Source organism: Hyperolius riggenbachi, chromosome 2 (genome assembly GCF_040937935.1).
Source record: "Hyperolius riggenbachi isolate aHypRig1 chromosome 2, aHypRig1.pri, whole genome shotgun sequence".
Lineage (NCBI taxonomy): Eukaryota > Metazoa > Chordata > Amphibia > Anura > Hyperoliidae > Hyperolius > Hyperolius riggenbachi.
The window spans coordinates 411,217,112-411,238,882 of NC_090647.1; the positions used below are offsets into that span (position 1 = coordinate 411,217,112).

At 44.9% G+C, this 21,771-nt stretch overlaps 1 protein-coding gene across 17 annotated transcripts in view; it reads left to right on the forward strand.

The window, feature by feature from the left end:
* The window catches only part of CASK (calcium/calmodulin dependent serine protein kinase), a 461,253-nt gene that overhangs the window by 100,225 nt on the left and 339,257 nt on the right, over window positions 1-21,771 (forward strand). The window lies entirely within an intron of this gene.

The following is a 21,771-nucleotide window of genomic DNA, read 5'->3' on the forward strand; positions in this document are numbered from 1 at the left end:
AACAGCCAAGACACACTGATCTCGGAAGCTTCTTCCAGACGCAACTCTTCCCCTCCTATAGATCCACAGCTAGAACAGTTCCGTAGGATGATCAGACAAGAGGTTACCGATATTAATAAACGACTATGCTCGGAACTGATGAAAGAAATACGTCAACTTAGCCAGCGCGCAGCGGGGTTGGAGGAGCGCATGGATAATGCTACAACAGTGTTGGTAGCGCACGAAGAGGACGTAACTTCTCTGAAGGCAGAGCTAAACGATCTTAGGTCACAGATGGAGGACTCTCAGAACCGCGCCCGCCGAGGCAATCTACGGTTGAGAGGAGTACCGGAAACTGTCACTGATCTGTCAGGTACTGTGACCGCCATGTTTCAAGAGCTGGCCCCGGACATACTGGTGGAACGCTTGGAGATGGACAGGATTCACCGGGCCCTGACTAGACCGCTCCAAAACTGAGTACCTAGGGATATAGTCATTAAATTTCACTACTACCAAACTAAAGACAAACTGTTGCTTGCAGCTCGCAACAAACAGCAGATCCAATATCAAGACTTTCAATACCAAGTTTACTCGGACCTTGCCTTAATCACATTGCAGAGGCGGCGGGAACTCCGGCCCTACCTTCAGGTGCTGCGGGAGAAAAGCATTTTGTATCGCTGGGGATTCCCCTTTCAACTTCAGTTCACACACGCTGGGAAAGTTCATTCTGTTCGATCTTTGGATGAAGCGAAGGAAACGTTTTTGTTCCTGGGCTGGCAGCTTCCTCCCACTACTGCCACGACCTCGAGCCCGCAAAATTCTCAGGCCTCAAAGATCTCGGATAATGCGACTCAATGCCCCCCGCAGAGTCAGAAGTTGGACCGCTACAAGGCCCTGCAATATCTTTCGTCGCAAGTTTTCCAGGATGTTCGCTAATATCGCTGGGTCTCCGAGATGAGTATATTCTGCCTTTGGCTAGTTTTCCACAACTGCCTTTTACTTTTGCATTGATTTTCTGATACAAGCCCTGCAATGACTGCCCTAACTTTGGGGGCCTGACCTCTTATGGAGAGATTTGTCCCTCTGACTGGCCCTTGCAAGAAGAGGACAATAGTCGTTTGTATTATGTTTGCACGGTCTGCAGACCAATGACATTGGTTGCTGCACCACATTTCCAACAGTGCCTCTTGAACCAGTTTCGCACGGAAAGGCTCACTCATTAGTCTACCTATTGCTTGTCAATATATACGAAGGGGTACATAGGAAAGTTTTTATATAGGTTGATTACCTCCTACTAATATGGAACTCTATATTATCTGATTGAATGTAGGGTATCAGCTAAGTCTAACGTCCAGCACTTTATCTAAGGGACCCCTCAAGGGCCCTACTGTAGTATAGGCATAGGTGCCGGTGCTCCCTGTTTTGCTGTTCATTCTCATTCTGTTAATGTGTAGTTTTGCCAGATCGGGCTGAATTTTTGGTTTAATTCTCGCAGCATAACTGATGCTGGATAACATTCGATGCGAGTTGGCCTCATTGCTTTATTTGATATGACAACTGTTATGGATATATGTTATGTTTTCGATTGGTCACAGTTATGTAAGCAGTACACCCTTACTCCTTCCCTCCTCCCTTTTTCCCCTTTTGTCCCTCTCCTCTCTCTCCCCCACCCTTCTACCTCTCTCCTCCCCTTCCTCCCTTCCTGCTACTACTCCCCCCCCCCCCCCCCCCTCACCCTCCCCTTGCCTCCCCACTTTCCTCCCACCCCCTTGTACTGCTAGTCGTATCCGGGCTATGCTGTATGCATAAACGGATAGTGTAAATGCCTATGATCGTTTAAATAGTTAATAAGCCTAATGTGCAGTGAGTGCAATTTGATTTTGGGACGCATAATTGTTGTTACAGGCTCCAGTTAATGTACAGGGGCTCCTGCTGATTCGGCCCCTCTTGGATTGGTATTCGGAGGGGCTAGAACCTCTGGACTCCCCCACCCCCCCCCCCCCCACCCCCCTGCTGCGACAAAGCAAACAGGAGCCTTTGACGCACTCCACGCTCCCCAAGATAACATGCCTCTCAGGATCCTCAACAGTCTCCCTGCACATGGGATACTTAGGAGGAAATTTGATGTCTAAGGACATAATTTCTGACCCTACACTTAGGGTCTATGTGAGACTCTCTGCTTTCCGTAAAAGTGAGGGGAAAGCAGACCGCCTCATTATATTACTTGCTGTGTCTCTTCTTCTTATTCTCCTTTCTCTTTCTATCTTCCCTTTGCTTTCATTCTTTAGGGCCTGCCGGGGGTCTGGGCTCATGTTAATTTTCTTCCACTGGAATGTTTGATAACTCTCAACTCAGTCATGGCCAGACCTTCAGAACGCTCTTGGTCGCTGAATCAAGCCTTGCTTTCTGATCCAGCTATCAAGCTAAAAATCAGGGAGGCAATTTATGAGTACCGTACTTTAAGTTTAATAAAGCAGTTGAGACCCTCTCGCACTTAACCATTTGGGAAGCCCATAAAGCAGTGTTGAGAGGCCATTTTATACAGGCTGCAGCTAGGAAAAAACGAGAGATGGTGAAGCAACAGCTGGCCTTAGAAAAAGATTTTAGACAAATCTGAGCTATATAAGCAATCTGGGACAGATGATGATAAATTTGCAATGGATAAAGCCAGAGAAGCTTACAATCTTTCCTTTTCTCTACAAGCTGAAAAACCATTACGATGGCAGAAATTCAAGTTTGCTTTTAAAGCCAACAAGCCCGACACCTTTCTAGCTCGTATGTTAAAATTCCCAGAACTAAAAAAAAACCTGATCTGTCTCAAAAACGGTCAATCCTCTTGCACATCTAACCCAGCTAAAATTGTGGAAATCTTTAGAGAAAATCTTATGCGCCTATACAATAGACCCGATGGATGTTAACACTAATTTGCTTAATTACATCTACGAAGGGCTTTACCTTCCTAAGCTAGAGATCATTGATAGAGAAAGACTGGAGGGTGACATCACTCGGGAGGAGGTAAAAAATGCTATCAAAACCCTGGCCCTTAATAAAAGGCCTGGGCCGGATGGCTTTGTGGCCTCATATTTTAAAACTTACATGGACCTTTTAGAGGCACCTTTATGTGATGCATTTAACAGAATATTACAAGGGGCCCATTTTAAAGGTGAAAGCAATACAGCTAGTATATGTATGATCCCAAAACCAGGGACTGACCTAACACAATGGACAAACCATAGACCTATCTCCCTCATAAATATCGATTTAAAACTGCTAGCTAAGGTGTTAGCCACTCGGTTATCTTCTATAATGGAAGGTCTGATAGATGCGTACGTACAAAAAGGGCGCATGGACAAAAAGGGCGCGGGGTGTAAACGCTAATTAACAATTAATCTTTAATAGCGTTTATAAAAAGTGTGCTATATTTCGTTTACAAATAATGTTTAACAAATTTATAAATCATTAAATAATGTTTTTATGAAATCGGCAATTGTGAAAACTTTAATCTTCCCTGTTTAAAAAGTGAAACTTATAATTACGTTTATTAAAATAACGATAATATATGATTAACCACTTCCCGACCGCCCCCAGCCGATGGGCGGCGGCAAAGTCCGGGCCCAAACGACCGCAATACGCCCATCGGCGGGGGCGGCTGCGGGAGTGGCAATGCGGCGATCGCGTCATTCGTGACGCGATCAGCCGCCGGGGACTGGCTCCGCCCACCATTGTAACCCGTCGGCCGTTCGGAAGCGCCGGCGGGTTACTAGCACCCGGATCGCCGCTGCACGTATGTATAATAGGCTTTGTAATGTATACAAAGCCTATTATACTGGCTGCCTCCTGCCCTGGTGGTCCCAGTGTCCGAGGGACCACCAGGGCAGGCTGCAGCCACCCTAGTCTGCACCCAAGCACACTTATTTCCCCCCCCCTGCCCCCTGATCGCCCACAGCACCCCTCAGACCCCCCTCTGCCCACCCCCCAGACCACGGTTTGCACCCAGTCACCCCCCTAATCACCCATCAATCACTCCCTGTCACTATCTGTCAACGCTATTTTTTTTTTTTAGTCCCTAATCTGCCCCCTACTCCCTCCTGATCACCCCCCCCCCCCCGTGTACTGTATGCATCTATCCCCCCTGATCACCTGTCAATCACCCGTCAATCACCCCCTGTCACTCCTACCCATCAATCAGCCCCTAACCTGCCCCTTGCGGGCAATCTGATCACCCACCCACACCAATAGATCGCCCGCAGATCCGACATCAGATCACCACCCAAACGCAGTGTTTACATCTATTCTCTCCTCTAAACACCCACTAATTACCCATCAATCACCCATCAATCACCCCCTATCACCACCTGTCACTGTTACCCATCAGATTAGACCCTAATCTGCCCCTTGCGGGCACCCAATCACCCACCCACACGCTCAGATTGCCCTCAGACCCCCCCTTATCAATTCGCCAGTGCAATATTTACATCTGTTATTCCCTGTAATAACCCACTGATCACCTGTCAATCACCTATCAATCACCCATCAATCACCCCCTGTCACTGCCACCCATCAATCACCCCCTGTCACTGCCACCCATCAATCAGCCCCTAACCTGCCCCTTGCGGGCAATCTGATCACCCACCCACACCAATAGATCGCCCGCAGATCCGACATCAGATCACCTCCCAAGTGCAGTGTTTACATCTCTTCTCTCCTCTAAACACCCACTAATTACCCATCAATCACCCCCTATAACCACCTGTCACTGTTACCCATCAGATTAGACCCTAATCTGCCCCTTGCGGGCACCCAATCACCCGCCCACACCTCAGAACACCCTCAGACCCCAGCCCTGATCACCTCGCTAGTGCATTGCTTGCATCTATTTCCCCCCTCTAATCACACCTTGAGACACCCATCAATCACCTCCTGTCACCCCCTAGCACACCTACCCATCAGATCAGGCCCTAATTTGCCCCGTGTGGGCTCCTGATCACTCGGCCAAACCCTCAGATCCCCCTCAGACCCCCTTCCGATCACCTCCCCAGTGCATTGATTGCATCTATTTTCCCCTCTAACCGCCCCCTGAGACACCCATCTATCACCTCCTGTCACCCCCCTAGCACTCCTATCCATCAGATCAGGCCCAAAACATCCTGTCATCTAAGAGGCCACCCTGCTTATGACCGGTTCCACAAAATTTGCCCCCTCATAGACCACCTGTCATCAAAATTTGCAGATGCTTATACCCCTGAACAGTCATTTTGAGAAATTTGGTTTCCAGACTACTCAGTTTTGGGCCCGTAAAATGCCAGGGCAGTATAGGAACCCCACAAGTGACCCCATTTTAGAAAGAAGACACCCCAAGATATTCTGTTAGGTGTATGATGAGTTCATAGAAGATTTTATTTTTTGTCACAAGTTAGTGAAAAATGACACTTTGTGAAAAAAAAACACTTAAAATCAATTTCCGCTAACTTTTGACAAAAAATAAAATCTTCTAAGTGTTTTTTTTCACAAAGTGTCATTTTTCACTAACTTGTGACAAAAAATAAAATCTTCTATGAACTCACCATACACCTAACTGAATACCTTGGGGTGTCTTCTTTCTAAAATGGGGTCACTTGTGGGGTTCCTATACTGCCCTGGCATTTTAGGGGCCCTAAACCGTGAGGAGTAGTCTAGAAAACAAATGCCTCAAAATGACCTGTGAATAGGACGTTGGGCCCCTTAGCGCACCTAGGCTGCAAAAAAGTCACACATGTGGTATCGCCATACTCAGGAGAAGTAGTATAATGTGTTTTGTGGTGTATTTTTACACATACCCATGCTGGGTGGGAGAAATCTCTCTGTAAATGGACAATTGTGTGTAAAAAAAAAATCAAAAATGTGTCATTTACAGAGATATTTCTCCCACCCAGCATGGTTATATGTAAAAATACACCACAAAACACATTATACTACTTCTTCTGAGTACGGCGATACCACATGTGTGACACTTTTATGCAGCCTAACTGTGCTAAGGGGCCCAAAGTCCAATGAGTACCTTTAGGATTTCACAGGTCATTTTGAGACATTTGGATTCAAGACTACTCCTCACGGTTTAGGGCCCCTAAAATGCCAGGGCAGTATAGGAACCCCACAAGTGACCCCATTTTAGAAAGAAGACACCCCAAGGTATTCTGTTAGGTGTATGATGAGTTCATAGAAGGTTTTATTTTTTGTCACAAGTTAGCGGAAATTGATATGTATTGTTTTCTTTTTCACAAAGTGTCATTTTCCGCTAACTTGTGACAAAAAAAAATCTTCTATGAACTCGCCATACTCCTAACAGAATACCTTGGGGTGTCTTCTTTCTAAAATGGGGTCACTTGTGGGGTTCCTATACTGCCCTGGCATTTTAGGGGCCCTAAACCGGTTCCACAAAATTCGGCCCCTCATAGACCACGGGTCATCAAAATTTGCAGATGCTTATACCCCTGAACAGTCATTTTGAGGCATTTGGTTTCCAAACTACTCCTCACGGTTTTTGGCCCCTAAAATGCCAGGGCAGTATAGGAACCCCACATGCGACCCCATTTTAGAAAAGACACCCCAAGGTATTCCATTAGGTGTATGATGAGTTCATAGAAGATTTTTTTTGTCACAAGTTAGTGGAAAATGACACTTTGTGACAAAAACAAAAATCAATTTCTGCTAACGTGACAAAAAATAAAATATTCTATAAACTCACCATATTCCTAACGGATTACCTTGGGGTGTTGTCTTTCTAAAAGGGGGTCACTTGTGGGGTTCCTAAACTGCCCTGGCAGTTTAGGGGCCCTAAACTGTGAGGAGTAGTCTGGAAATCAAATGCCTCAAAATGACCTGTGAAATACTAAAGGTACTCATAGGACTTTGGGCCCCTTAGCGCACCTAGGCTGCAAAAAAGTGTCACACATGTGGTATCGCCGTACTCAGGAGAAGTAGTATAATGTGTTTTGGGGTGTATTTTAACACATACCCATGCTGGGTGGGAGAAATATATCTGTAAATGGATAATTGTGTGTAAAAAAAAAAATAAATCAAAATTCTCATTTACAGAGATATTTCTCCCACCCAGCATGGGTATGTGTAAAAATACACCCCAAAACACATTATACTATTTCTCCTGAGTACGGCGATACCATATGTGTTACACTTTTTTGCAGCCGAGGTGCGCTAAGGGGCCTAAAGTCCTATGAGCACCTTTAGGCTTTACAGGGGTGCTTACAATTTAGCACCCCCCAAAATGCCAGGACAGTAAACACACCCCACAAATGACCCCATTTTGAAAAGTAGACACCCCAAAGTATTCAGATAGGGGCATGGTGAGTCCATGGCAGATTTCATTTTTTTTTTTTGTCACAAGTTACCAGAAATGGAAACTTTTTTTATTTTTGTCACAAAGTGTCATTTTCCGCTAACTTGTGAGAAAAAAATAAAATCTCCTATGAACTCACCATGCCTCTTAGTGAGTACTTTGGGATGTCTTCTTTCCAAAATGGGGTCATTTGGGGGGTATTTATACTATCCTGGAATTCTAGCACCTCATGCAACATGACAGGTGCTCAGAAAAGTCAGAGATGCTTCAAACTGGGGAAATTCACTTTTTGCACCATAGTTTGTAAACGCTATAACTTTTTCCCAAACAAAAAAAAATCCAATAAGTGTCTTTTTATTGATCAAAGACATGTAGCACAATAAATTTAGACAAAAATGTATATATGGAAATTTTACTTTATTTGAAAAATGTCAGCACAGAAAGTTTAAAAACATTTTTTTTGACAAAATTCGTGTCTTTTTTGATGAATATAATAAAAACTAAAACTCGCAGCAGCACTCAAATAGCAGCAAAAGAAAGCTGTATTAGTGACAAGAAAAGGAGGTTAAATTCCTTTAGGTGGTAGGTTGTATGACCGAGCAATAAACCGTGAAAGCTGCAGTGGTCTGAATGGAGAAAAAGGCTCTGGTCCTTAAGGGGCGAAAAGACTGTGGTCCTCAAGTGGTTAATTGTTATAATTGTATATTATTGTGAATAACCTTCATTTATGGTTTGTTCTTATAATAAAATCTGAAAATATTCTTTATAACGATGATATAAATATAACTACGTTCGTAATAAGTGTTGTAAAACATTAGTAAATATTACAAAAATTGTAGTAAAACTATACCTAAGCCTACTCTCACACAGAACCCTCCCTGTACCTATCCCTAACCCCCTAGACCCCCCTGGTGGTGCCTAACCCTAAGACCCCCCCTGGTGGTGCCTAACCCTAAGACCCCCCCTGGTGGTGCCTAACCCTAAGACCCCCCCTGGTGGTGCCTAACCCTAAGACCCCCCCTGGTGGTGCCTAACCCTAAGACCCCCCCTGGTGGTGCCTAACCCTAAGACCCCCCCTGGTGGTGCCTAACCCTAAGACCCCCCCTGGTGGTGCCTAACCCTAAGACCCCCCCTGGTGGTGCCTAACCCTAAGACCCCCCCTGGTGGTGCCTAACCCTAAGACCCCCCCTGGTGGTGCCTAACCCTAAGACCCCCCCCCCCTGGTGGTGCCTAACCCTAAGACCCCCCCCTGGTGGTGCCTAACCCTAAGACCCCCCCCTGGTGGTGCCTAACCCTAAGACCCCCCCCCTGGTGGTGCCTAACCCTAAGACCCCCCCCCTGGTGGTGCCTAACCCTAAGACCCCCCCCTGGTGGTGCCTAACCCTAAGACCCCCCCTGGTGGTGCTTAAAACTAACCACCCCAAAGCCCTCCCTGCACCTATCCCTAACCCCTAGACCCCCTGGTGGTGCCTAAACCTAAGACCCCCCTGGTGGTGCTTAAACCTAAGACCCCCCTGGTGGTGCCTAAACCTAAGACCCCCCTGGTGGTGCCTAAACCTAAGACCCCCCTGGTGGTGCCTAAACCTAAGACCCCCCTGGTGGTGCCTAAACCTAAGACCCCCCCCCTGGTGGTGCCTAAACCTAAGACCCCCCCCCTGGTGGTGCCTAAACCTAAGACCCCCCCCTGGTGGTGCCTAAACCTAAGACCCCCCCCTGGTGGTGCCTAAACCTAAGACCCCCCCCTGGTGGTGCCTAAACCTAAGACCCCCCCCTGGTGGTGCCTAAACCTAAGACCCCCCCCCCCTGGTGGTGCCTAAACCTAAGACCCCCCCCCTGGTGGTGCCTAAAACTAACCACCCCAAAGCCCTCCCTGTACCTATCCCTAACCCCTAGACCCCCTGGTGATGCCTAAACCTAAGACCCCCCTGGTGGTGCCTAAACCTAAGACCCCCCTGGTGGTGCCTAAACCTAACCACCCCCCTTAGTCATCGCTTTATTATGTGGATAATAATGTTTTACAAATTGTGACTCCAAAAAATATATTCCAATTTACATTACGTACTGATCGCTTTATTTTGTGAATAATGTTTTAAAAACAGTAAGGGATAAAACTTTAAATAAAAAAATATATTGCAATTTACATTACGTACTGATCGCTTTATTTTGTGAATAATGTTTTAAAAACAGTAAGGGATAAAACTTTAAATGTTTTAATTATTTAAATAAGATAAATATGTTTAGTATTTTCATAAACGTTAATTCGGCACGGGTGCATTTTATAAATGTAAATCACCACAAGCTCAGTTATAAATCATTAAACATCTCCGGGCGCCGTTTGTAAACTTTATTTAGCTCCGGGCGCCGTTTGTAAACTTTATTTAGCTCCGGGCGCCGTTTGTAAACTTTATTTAGCTCCGGCGCCCTTTTTTCCTGCTCGGCGCCCATTAAACGTTATTTATTATGGGAGTGAATGGAGGCGCCCTTTTTGTCCACTAGCTGCCTGCGCCCTTTTTCCCAGCTCCCTGATAGATGGTGACCAAGCTGGCTTTGTGCCGGGTAGACAGACTGGAGACAACGTGCAACGCTTGTTACACATAATCAATGCCGCCCATAATCAAAAGTTCCCATTAATGCTGTTATCACTTGATATATGAAAAGCCTTTGACTCAGTGTCTTGGAAATATCTCTTTCACCTTCTCGAACTCTGGGGATTTGGTCCTCACTCTCTGACCTGGGTCAAAGCTATGTATGCTGGCCCTCAGGCGTTTATCCAATATAACGGTTTTAAATCTTCACGCTTCCTCATTTCAAGGGGTACTCGCCAGGGTTGCCCGTCGTCTCCATTGCTGTTTGTCTTGGCTATAGAGCCCTTGGCGGCTATGATTAGAAACCAACCTGACATTGGAGGTATAAGTATTAATGGGATACAGCACAAAATTAATTTATATGCGGATGATGTGATCCTCTCTCTGTCTAATCCTTTAATTTCTCTCCCTAACTTATCAATAGTATTAACGCAATTTGAAGATTTCTCAGGTCTCAGTATTAATAGATAGATGAAGAAAAATGGAAGCTGGCACTGCTGCAGGTGGTCAATTTAATGTCGTAATATAGTAGGTACAAACGTGCAATAGTGTAACAGACATGCAAGTTACAAATGATGAAGCACATACCCTGTGAGAAGAGGCTTTGGTGGTGGTGGGTACTGGGCACTGATGCCTGACGGCCGTTTCGCGCTAAACAGCGCTTCTACGGAGGCTACAGTATTAATAGTAAAGAGTCTAAAGCTTTAAACATTACACTAGATGACGCCCTTGTTAAGAGCTTACAAGGGAGCTATGAGTTTTCAATGGGAACTCTTTAAACTTCCATACCTAGGCATTTTATTGACACGATTCTACGTTGACACGTTTAAGGCAAACTATCCCCCCCCCCCTTTTGCATAAACGCAAACCCCTTCTGGAAAGTTGGAAGAAGTATTCCATATCATGGCTGGGCAGGATAGCAGCTGTGAAGATGGTTATTCTCCCGAAACTCCTTTACTATTTTAGAGTCCTCCCGGTACATATTCCCCAGAATTCTCTGGCTCAACTACAAGTTGCAATTAATTCTTATGTTTGGGGTAATATCAAACCTAGAATAGCTAGGAATGTACTATACAGATTAAAAGCGGAAGGGGGGCTGGGGATCCCCAACGTGAATAAGTATTATCAAGCTGCGCAAGTTGCTCAGGCCGCCCTGTGGCACATGTCTCATAACCCCCCTAAATGGGTGCTTATGGAACGTGAAAGCTGCCAGCCACTGCTACTCTCCAACTTATTATGGGTAGTTCCTCAAACCCGAGGGAAAGTAAGTAACCCGATTATCAGACTCTCACTTAAAATTTGGGATAATGTGAGGAAAAAGTCCCCTAATGTCCCCTCATCGACCTCTAACATCAATTGTGGGGCACCCCTTATTCCTTCCTGGCCAAAACGACACAAAAGCATTTTGAATGGAAAAAAGCAAACCTTACCTTGTTGTATGATTTAATTACAGATGTAGATATTAAAACGTTTCAAACATTAACTGAGAACAGGAAGCTACCAAAGTCTGAGATTTTCAGATACTTGCGAATGATACATTTTGTACAAACTGTAGTCAAAGGTGCGAGCTCCCTGTTAACCCGCACTCCTTTTTAACATAGATGCCACCCGAACCCCGCTACCCCGGGTATGATCTCCTCCATTTATGCTTCATTGGTTGCCCCCTCTAAGAATAGCAAACCTTCTTATATACAAAAGTGGGAACAAGATATGCAATTTAACTTTGAACAAGAGGATTTGGATGCAATCTGGCACAACGTGCATAAATCTATTTGCTCGAATGTAGTTGAGACAAATATTAAGGTGATGTTCCGGTGGTATCTTACACCTAATAGACTAGCTAAGTTTAATAATAAAAACTCGTCACGTTGTTTCCGTGGTTATTCCCAGGAGGGATCATATCTGCATGTGTAGTGGAAATGCCTCAAGGCAAGGAGACTTTGGCACAGAGTATATCAGCTAGTTTATTCAATAGCTGGTGGCTCCTTCCCAAAATCACCCGAAGTAGCCCTATTGGGGTTTAAGCCGGTGGGAACCTCTTCAAAGCACTTTAAGCTAATAGCACATATTTTTTCTGCAGCTAAGCAAGTCATAGCTGCATCATGGAGGACTCCTACCCTCTCATACCAGTCGGTACTGCATCGGTTGGGACAGGCTATGTTCTTTGACAAAATGTTAGCCATCTATACTGACACAGTAGCTAAATTTGAAAAGGTCTGGGAAACCCCTGTACTCTCAGTACTTTCATATATTACCTCCACCCTCACTTGGGACTCTATGCTTTATAGTTTGCTTCTGATAAGATTACTGAGCTGGACTCTGGTCCCTGGTAGGCCCTTCTTCCCCCCCCCCCCCCCTTTTTTCACCCCCTTCTTCTTCCTTCTCTCTCTTCTCTATCCTCTTCTTAGTTGGAATGTTAGAATAATCATCTGGCGCCTTTGCCGGTGTTGTCCCAAGACCACCTTATGTGGGCAGGTCTTGCTGGCAATAATCTTTATTAATGTAAGTTTAAGGTTGGTAATAATTTCCTATCTGGGATTATATGCCCACGTTAAAGATGCTTTAAGGCTAAAAGTAAGTCGCTGCTTACTGCTCTGAAGTAGCCCAGAATCTCCTCGATAATGTGAACTTCATATTACAAAGCCATTGGTTGTTTATGTTTGCCTGAACCCGTGTTATTGAGCAGCATTCTTGCAGTGTACTATAGGACGCAACTAGATGGTTATCTGTATAGTGTACACTCAAAAATAACACCTGTAAACCAGATGGTTTTTCTTTGTACTTATACTGTTCTCTGTTATTGGTTATTCAATAAAAATTTATTGAAACAAAACTATTGGAAACCGCTCTAAATGCATTATTAGACAATTAGATCCAATGCAACTCTCTGGGCCATCGATCTGCTGCCAGCAGCAGATCGACCTAGATTTTCCTTCCTGTCAGATCAAATTGATCGAAATCGGCTGCAAATCGATCGAATGGGGAATTTGATGGAATCTATTTCTGATCAATCGATCAATTCTATAGAATCGATCGATGGCTGAAATCGACTAGTCTATGGGTCCCTTTATATTTTCTGTAAGATTTACCTGCCAGATAGATAAATTCCAACATGTTGGAAATGATCTATCTAACCATCTATCTGCCTAGCAATTAGGCATTGTTCTACTCAGCAGGAGATAACCAGAAGACAATGCACCAGAGATAATGGCCAGTCTCTATAGAAAATCTAATTCTGTTAGAATGCATAACATCTGCTGGGCATACACATATGGATTGTTCTTATCAATCGAGCTGCTGATGGCTCGGTTGATAATTTCCGACAGGTCCAATACCCCGCCAGATCGATTCTGCGGTCGATCCCCGCGGGCAGACAATGGGAAGAAAACGAGCGGAAGATAAGGAGCGCCCGCTGGAGATCGACCCGGGCGCCCGCGAGGACGCAGCAGGAGTCGATCCGGCGGCTAATCGAGCCGCCGGGTCGACTCGTGTATTCCCAGCATAACAGAAGAAACTAACAGAAAATTGTATGGTGTATTCCCAGCAATATGGCTCCTTTTCCATGGGAGGTTGGAGGCCTTTAAGCTTGTTAGCACTCATCGCTGGAGTTGGAAAGGTGGCTACTCCTTATGGAGTCAAACCTGAGCAAAGCCTTTCTCAGACGCAAGAAGTTTTTATGTTTTGTTTTGCGGTTTTTTTTTGCTGCTGGGTAACCCCACCACATGTCAGACAATGACAGGTGATATTGGCTACCATTTGGCTTTATTAAATTGCAGCCAAAAGGTGCCTGTGGCCAACAGCAGGGAGGCTGTCCTGCCTAACGAGCTTGAATTTCGGCTGTCCATGGAAATGGAGACTCAGGGCTCTGGCACACGGGAGACCGATTTGCAGGTTGTTTTTGTAAAACAAAAACAAAAAAAAAATTTGCCATGATCTGCATTTAAAAAAAAAAAAAAAAAGATTGCAGCTATTTTGCCGCGATTTTACTGTCATTTTAATGCAAGTCAATGGCATTTTAAAAAAACAAAAAACAAAAACGACCTGCAAAACGCTCTCTGGTATCATTTTAGTTGCTCTGTTCAGCCACACACTTCAGTTTCCACTGATTTTACATGAATAGCACCCTATTAGTATTGAAAAGCTCCTGCTTAATTAGGTCCTCATGGAAATACAACAAATTACCATATTTTCCGGCGTATAAGATGACTTTTTGAACCCTAAATATCTTCTGCAAAGTGGGGTGTTGTCTTATATGCCGGGTGTCAGTATTTGTGCCAGGCAGAGCTTACCGGGTGCAACAGCCTTGGCGGAAAGGTCCGCTCATGACCTGGGTCCTTCTATGTCCTCCACTGTCCCCCTGCATCATTCATGTCCGTGTCCCGTGTTTGAACACTCAAAGCTGCAATACAGTAGCATCTTTGTGGGTAACAGGGAAGCTTCCTGATTCTGGGTCACCTGACTGGTGACATGTGCGTAGGAAGAGGAAGGCACTGAATTGTGGAGCGCACATGTCACCAGTCAGGTGACCCGGAACCAGAAAGCTGTCCTGTTACCCACGCGAGTGGCTGCTCGTAAGATGCTACTGTATTGCAGCTTTGAATGTTCAAACACGGGACACGGATATGAATGATGCAGGGGGACAGAGGACATAGAAGGACCCTGGTCAAAAGCGGACCTTTCTGCCAAGGCTGCTGCACCCGGTAAGGTCTGCCTGGTACAAATACTGACACGCCACACCTGACACCCAGTTCTAAAATGGCACAGCCTGAACTAGTTTCCCTCCCCTGGATGACTGCAGCCCCCAGTAATATGCAAAGGGTATATACAGGGGTGGGCCAGAAGGACAGAGGAGGCATGTTGTGACGAAGGGTAGTCTTATACGGCGAGTATATGCCAAACTCTTTCTTTTAACTGGAAAAGTTGGGGGGGGGGTCGTCTTGTACGCCGGGTAATCTTATATGCCGGAATATACGGTAGTAAATCTGTCTGAAATGCTGCTTGCTTATACTACAGCAGGTCGTAAGTTTAGTTTCAATACTATAACATCTTTATATAGCAGTTGTCAGGAAATGGCTCCTTCTATGAGAAAACAACTATAACTTGTGCATAAAACTCTGTGTAGCTTTTTGTGGTGACTAATACCCCATGGTGTAAAAGTTCATACACACTTACCGCCTCAGGTGACTAGTGTATTTGGCAGCGGCTGTTCAGAGGTCCGACATGCCGATCATATCACCTCAACACAGTCTAATTATATTGTTTCTCTCACTACGCCCCCTTTGTCATATGCTGCATAATGGCCTCAATTCTCTAAGCTAGTCTCCTGACGTTTCTAGATTTATCACCATGGTGATAAGGCATGTAGTATTTAGGAAACATTTTACGTCGGGCAAACTTAAAGTTAACTTTTCTGTCTTTAAGTTAAGGAGACATCTCTAACGTTTCAATCCTTAAAATAACTACAGAATTCTAAAGTTAAACACAGGCTGTTAATTAACTGCATGTGAAAATAACTACAGAGGAGGTCATTTAAGGACTGAAGTGATAAGATAACTCTCGCACTGTGAAAACTTATCGCTACACCTTAAGGTGAGATCAATGCGTGGTGGTAAGCTTTCTCTTGTCTTATCACCAGCATGATCTTGGTGAATTTAGGCCATTGTCCTTCCATCACCCTCCATAGTGATAGAACATGTCGCTAGCCTACAGTGTAGTGACATGTCCTGTACAGCCTCGCCATTAACTATCATCGCTTGAAGGAACATGTCCTGATCCTTGCTGGTCGACAAGTCTTGTGTAGGATTTGTGTTTGATTTATTGCATACAGATGAGGGTTATTATGCATCATGCAGCTGAAACTACTATACTGTAATCGATTGGACAATAGTGATCATTTTGTAACTTTGCACAATGCAATTTTAATAAGATTTAAATAGAAATCTATTTAAATATTGTATTCAATGCAGAACAAACCTATGCAGCCAGCAATCCTAAGCTGCTTACTAAACACCACTCCTGATTTGATTAAAAAAAAAAAAAGTTTTAATGATACAGAATAATCTTGATATAGTAAACTACCTCCCCAGGTTCTGGCCAATCTCCATTATAAGTCTATGGTAGCAACACCTGGTATAGTAAATCTGGAGATAATAAAATTTCTGTTATAGTAAACGTGTTTTGGCACCTACATGACACTCTCTGGACATATTAAAAAGTGGGCAGTGCATGCATAATATGTCAGTGTGAAACCTATGGTCGGCTGCTCTCTTCAGGCTGGTGCTTCAATATCGGAGCCACTCACTGGAAGAGAGTGACTGCCTCTATTCAGTGATGGCTGCAATTTTTAAAGTGAATCCGAAATAAACTTTTACTCATTGCATAATTGTGTTCCTTTCATATAGTTTATATGGCATTCCACTAGCCAAATACTTTTTTGTTTTGTTTTAATACTGTAATTCCCTATAAACTAAATAAGCCACGCCCACAGGTTTTCACAGTGCCTTGGCATTTTCAGACAGTAGCAAGAGCTTATAGGAGCTCGGTCTATGGAGGGGGAGGTGTTACTAGCCATTGATTTCAGAGGCAGAGGGGAGGAAGGAGGAGGAGAGGGGACTGAATTTACTCACAGGTAAGCTGATGGCATCGCCAGCTCTCAGCCTGTGATAATGTGACTAACAGAACATGGCTGCCCTCATTGTATCACAGGAATAAATATTCATATACTGTTGAAGCTGTTTGCAGATATGCTGTGTAAACTACCGTATCTAAACTTTAGATAACAACATATACAGTGGGTTGCAAAAGTATTTGGCCCCCTTGAAGTTTTCCACATTTTGTCACATTACTGCCACAAGCGTGCATCAATTTTATTGGAATTTCACATGAAAGACCCAATACAAAGTGGTGTACATGTGAGAAGTGGAACGAAAATCATAATGTTTCCAAACATTATTTTTTAACAAATCAATAACTGCAAAGTGAGGTGTGCGTAATTCTTCGGCCCCCTGAGTGAATACTTTGTAGAACCACCTTTTGCTGCAATTACAGCTGCCAGTCTTTTTTAGGGTATGTCTCTACCAGCTTTGCACATCTAAAGACTGAAATCTTTGCCCATTCTTCTTTGCAAAACAGCTCCAGCTTAGTCAGATTAGATGGACAGCGTTTGTGAACAGCAGTTTTCAGATCTTGCCACAGATTCTCGATTGGATTTAGATCTGGACTTTGGCTGGGCCATTCTAACACATAGATATGTTTTGTTTTAAACCATTCCATTGTTGCCCTGGCTTTATGTTTAGGGTCATTGCCCTGCTGGAAGGTGAACCTCCGCCCCAGTCTCAAGTCTTTTGCAGACTCCAAGAGGTTTTCTTCCAAGATTGCCCTGTATTTGGCTCCATCCATCTTCCCATCAACTCTGACCAGCTTCCCTGTCCCTACTGAAGAGGCACCCCCGAGCATGATGCTGCCACCACCATATTTGACAGTGGGGATGGTGTGTTCAGAGTGATGTGCAGTGTTAGTTTTCCGCCACACATAGCGTTTTGCATTTTGGCCAAAAAGTTCCATTTCGGTCTCATCTGACCAGAGCACCTTCTTCCACATGGTTGCTGTGTCCCCCACATCGCTTGTGGCAAACTGCAAACGGGACTTCTTATGCTTTCTGTTAACAATGCCTTTCTTCTTGCAACTCTTCCATAAAGGCCAACTTTGTACAGTGCATGACTAATAGTTGTCCTATGGACAGAGTCTCCCACCTGAGCTGTAGATCTCTGCAGCTCATCCAGAGTCACCATGGGCCAAGATTCTGGGCATTTCTGATCAGCGCTCTCTGTTTGGCCTGTGAGTTTAGGTGGATGGCCTTTTCTTGGTAGGTTTACAGTTGTGCCATACTCCTTCCATTTCTGAATGATTGATTGAACAGTGGTCCGTGGGATGTTCAAGGCTTTGGAAATCTTTTTGTAGCCTAAGCCTGCTTTAAAATTCTCAATAACTTGATCCCTGACCTGTCTTGTGTGTTCTTTGGACTTCACGGTGTTGTTGCTCCCAATTTTCTCTTAAACAACCTCTGAGGCCCTCACAGAGCAGCTGTATTTGTACTGACATTAGATTACACACAGGTGCACTCTATTTAGTCATTAGCACTCATCAGGCAATGTCTATGTGCAACTGACTGCACTCAAATCAAAGGAGGCCGAATATTTATGCACACACCACTTTGCAGTTATTTATTTGTAAAAAATATTTGGAATCATGTATGATTTTCGTTCCACGTCTCACGTGTACACCACTTTGTGTTGGTCTTTCATGTGGAATTCCAATAAAATTGATTCAGGTTTGTGGCAGTAATATGACAAAATGTGGAAAACTTCAAGGGGGCCGAATACTTTTGCAACCCACTGTATAGACAAGTTACTTGTCATAGACAGTTTTTCATCTCTGATCCGCTTTAAGGAGCCCTGGATACTGTACCAGCGATTTGTCCAGCCTTGCTATGCAGACCAAAGGTACACTTAAAGGGAACCTGTACTGAGTAAAATTATTTAAAATAAACACATGAGGTAACTTCAAATGAACATTACATAGTTACCTTGCCATCAGTTCCTCTCAGAAGCTCACCATTCTTCTGACAATGATCCCTTCCGGTTCTGACAACATTTTGTCAGAACTGAAATATATCAGTTGCTGTCAGTTACAGCTGAGGAGAACTGTGTCCATGTTTCCCTATGGCTCAAGTGGACAATGTTACAGTTTAACTGTGTGCTGACCAGGAAGCTGTTATGGGGTAATGGCCATTTTCAATATGGAGGACGGAGAATTCCATTGATCACAGCGGACAAACAGGACACAGGAGAGGAGAAAGAGATTGATGAGTAGACTACGCAGCAGATAAGTATGACCTGTGTATGGTTATTTTGACTTTTAATTTTCAGTTCAGGTTTTCAGAGACGAAGCATAGTGAAAGTTCTATACATACCTGGGGCTTCCTCCAGCCCCATCTGCACAGATCGCTCCCACGCTGCCACCCTCAGCCTTCTCTATTGCTGGGCAGGGTCCTGTAACTTCGGCCAGTCGTAGCCAGTTTTACGCATGCGCAGTGCGCTCCCTCCATCTTCCCGTTGGAAAATAGTACTGCGCCTGTGCAATACTATTCTCCACCAGAGAGAGATGGAGAGAGTGCACTGCGCATGCTCAGACTGGCTGCGACTGACTGGAGTTATGGGACCTGGCACCAGAGCTGGAGAAGGCTGAGGACAACGAAGTAGGAGCGATCCATGCGTATGGGGCTGGAGGAAGCACCAGGTATGTTTAAAACTTTCACTATGCCTTGTCTCTGGTACACTTTAACCTTGCAGTCCAAAAGTGGAACTGCTTGTACCATACCTCCAATGGGAGGACAGAGTTGCTCCTTTGCAGTAGAAAATGTACCAGGGCATGCTGGGCCATTTCTAGAACATTTTCTGATATAGTAAACCAGTTTTCCCAGTCCTTTGGAGCTCACTATGAGATTATACTGTACAGAGTTTTCATATACATTACAATCAATCAAAGGTAGGCACTGTTTTGTGTGGGTTTTTTTTTTTTTTTGGTTTGTTTTTTTAAATAGATGTTTGTTGGATTTGAGAGATTTATTTAATTTAACGTCTAGACAATTAAAAATGTTTCATTATGTTTGCATACCCTAGGAGCAGTGGTCATCGGATCAGTGATGTTTGGGCTTTAGATGGAGCCTGGTGGAAGTAGCTGGGGTGAAGAAGACTCCTGTGAACATTGATGCTACATTAAAGGGAAGGTCCAAGCAAAATAAAAAAAATGAGTTTCACTTACCTGGGGCTTCTACCAGCCCCATGCAGCCATCCTGTGCCCTCGTAGTCACTCACTGCTGCTCCAGTTCCCCACTGGCAGCATGCCTAACTCTGAGGTCGGCGGGCCGCATTGCGTACATTTTTACGCATTCCCGCTAGTGCAGGAACATTAACACATACATTTTTACGCATTACTGGTTCAATGCGTAAAAATGTACGCATTGAACCAGTAACGCGTAAAAATGTACCGTATTTTTCGGACTATAAGACACACTTAGGTTAGGAGGACAAAAATGACAGAAAAAAATATATAATAACCTGGTGCATCCAAAGTGCAGGGGCGTCTTATGGAGTTTCTCCGCCAAGCAGTCTGTCTAAGGTCAAACAGGTGTCACATACCACTACATATGAGCACATCTTCCATATGTTCCACAAATACTTCCAACGATACAGAGGAGAACCACATCAAAAGTCCTGGCAGCCCAGAAGCACAGGTACAGGTACAGCAATGAAAGTAGGTGCAAAGCATGAATAGCAGGCAGCAGGAAATGCAAAAGTATGTGCAGTTCCAGCATAAACACATGTATGATTGTAGCATGTCAATATTGTATTATGGGCTGGCACCCAGCGTCTCACCATTCCAAAGATGACTGTATGAAGTTTCCTCTACAGTGGAGGTATAGCAACCTGCCAAGGCTGGCAGTGCTGGTAAAGGAAGAGAGTCCCAGATGGCCTGGCAACTACAGCTCCCGGTGGCGACTGTGTAGATGAAAAGACCTGGAGGAATCAAGGCAGGAGCCGCAGCTAGTGGTTGGCTACTTCAGGGACATGTCAGCCACTTGTAACAACTGCCTACGCCAGCCAATGTTGTTTGAAGTTGCGACGGGCCGCTCTGGAAACTGGAAGTAACCAGCCCGGGCTTTCCTGCACGCAGCGTCCAGCTGTAGCGTGCTCAGCCGGTTCTCACTGCCCTGCATCTGATTGGCTGTGCTCAGGAGTGACTTCACGGACCTCACGTGGAAGCGGAAACGAACGAGCCCGGACTTCCCTGCACGCGGTGCCTGGCTATAGGATCCGCAGCCGGTTCTCACCGCCCCGCATCTAATAGAACTCCCTACCTCAACAGATCAGGACAGCTCCATCCCTGGCCATGTTTAAATCCAGACTGAAAACCCACCTGTTCAGTTTGGCATTTGCAGAATTATAACTTTTGTTGTGTGAATACTTCATCCTACTACCAATTCCTGAATCTGAGAGAGCCTAAGCGCTTTGAGTCCTATGGGAGAAAAGCGCTATAGAAATGTTATTGTATTATTGTATTGTATAATAGGCTGTGCTCTGGCGTGACTTCACGGACCTCACGTGGAAGCGGAAACGAACGAGCCCGGACTTCCCTGCACGCGGTGCCTGGCTACAGGATTCGCAGCCAGTTCTTACCGCCCCGCATCTAATAGGCTGTGCTCTGGCGTGACTTCACGGACCTCATGCAGAAGTGGAAAGGAACGAGCCTGGGTTTCCCTGCACGTGGCATCTGCCTATAGCTTGCTCAGCCGGCTCTCACTGCCCTGAGTCCGATCTAATGGGCTGCGTTCATCTGGTCTCATGCGTCACCTGCCTCTCCAGTATCTGTGGTTAGCGGGCAGAGTGCAATGATAAGGTGCAGCCAGATGAAAGGTATGTAAGAAGTGGAATAATGGAGTTAGGTACAGCACGGTAGGGTAGATATAAAGAAAACATTAGTCTGAATTCCGTACATTCGGACTATAAGACGCACTGCCTTTTTCTCCCCACTTTTGGGGGAGAAAAAGTGCGTCTTATAGTCCGAAAAATACGGTATGTGTTAATGTTCCTGCACTAGCGGGAATGCGTAAAAATGTACGCAATGCGGCGCGCTGACCTCCGAGGTCGGCATGCTGCCAGTGGGGAACTGGAGCAGCAGTGAGTGACTACGAGGGCACAGGATGGCTGCATGGGGCCGGTAGAAGCCCCAGGTAAGTAAAACTCGTTTTTTTTATTTTGCTTGGACCTTCCCTTTAAACAAAAATGTTCTAAACTTGCAGAAATGTTAACTTAG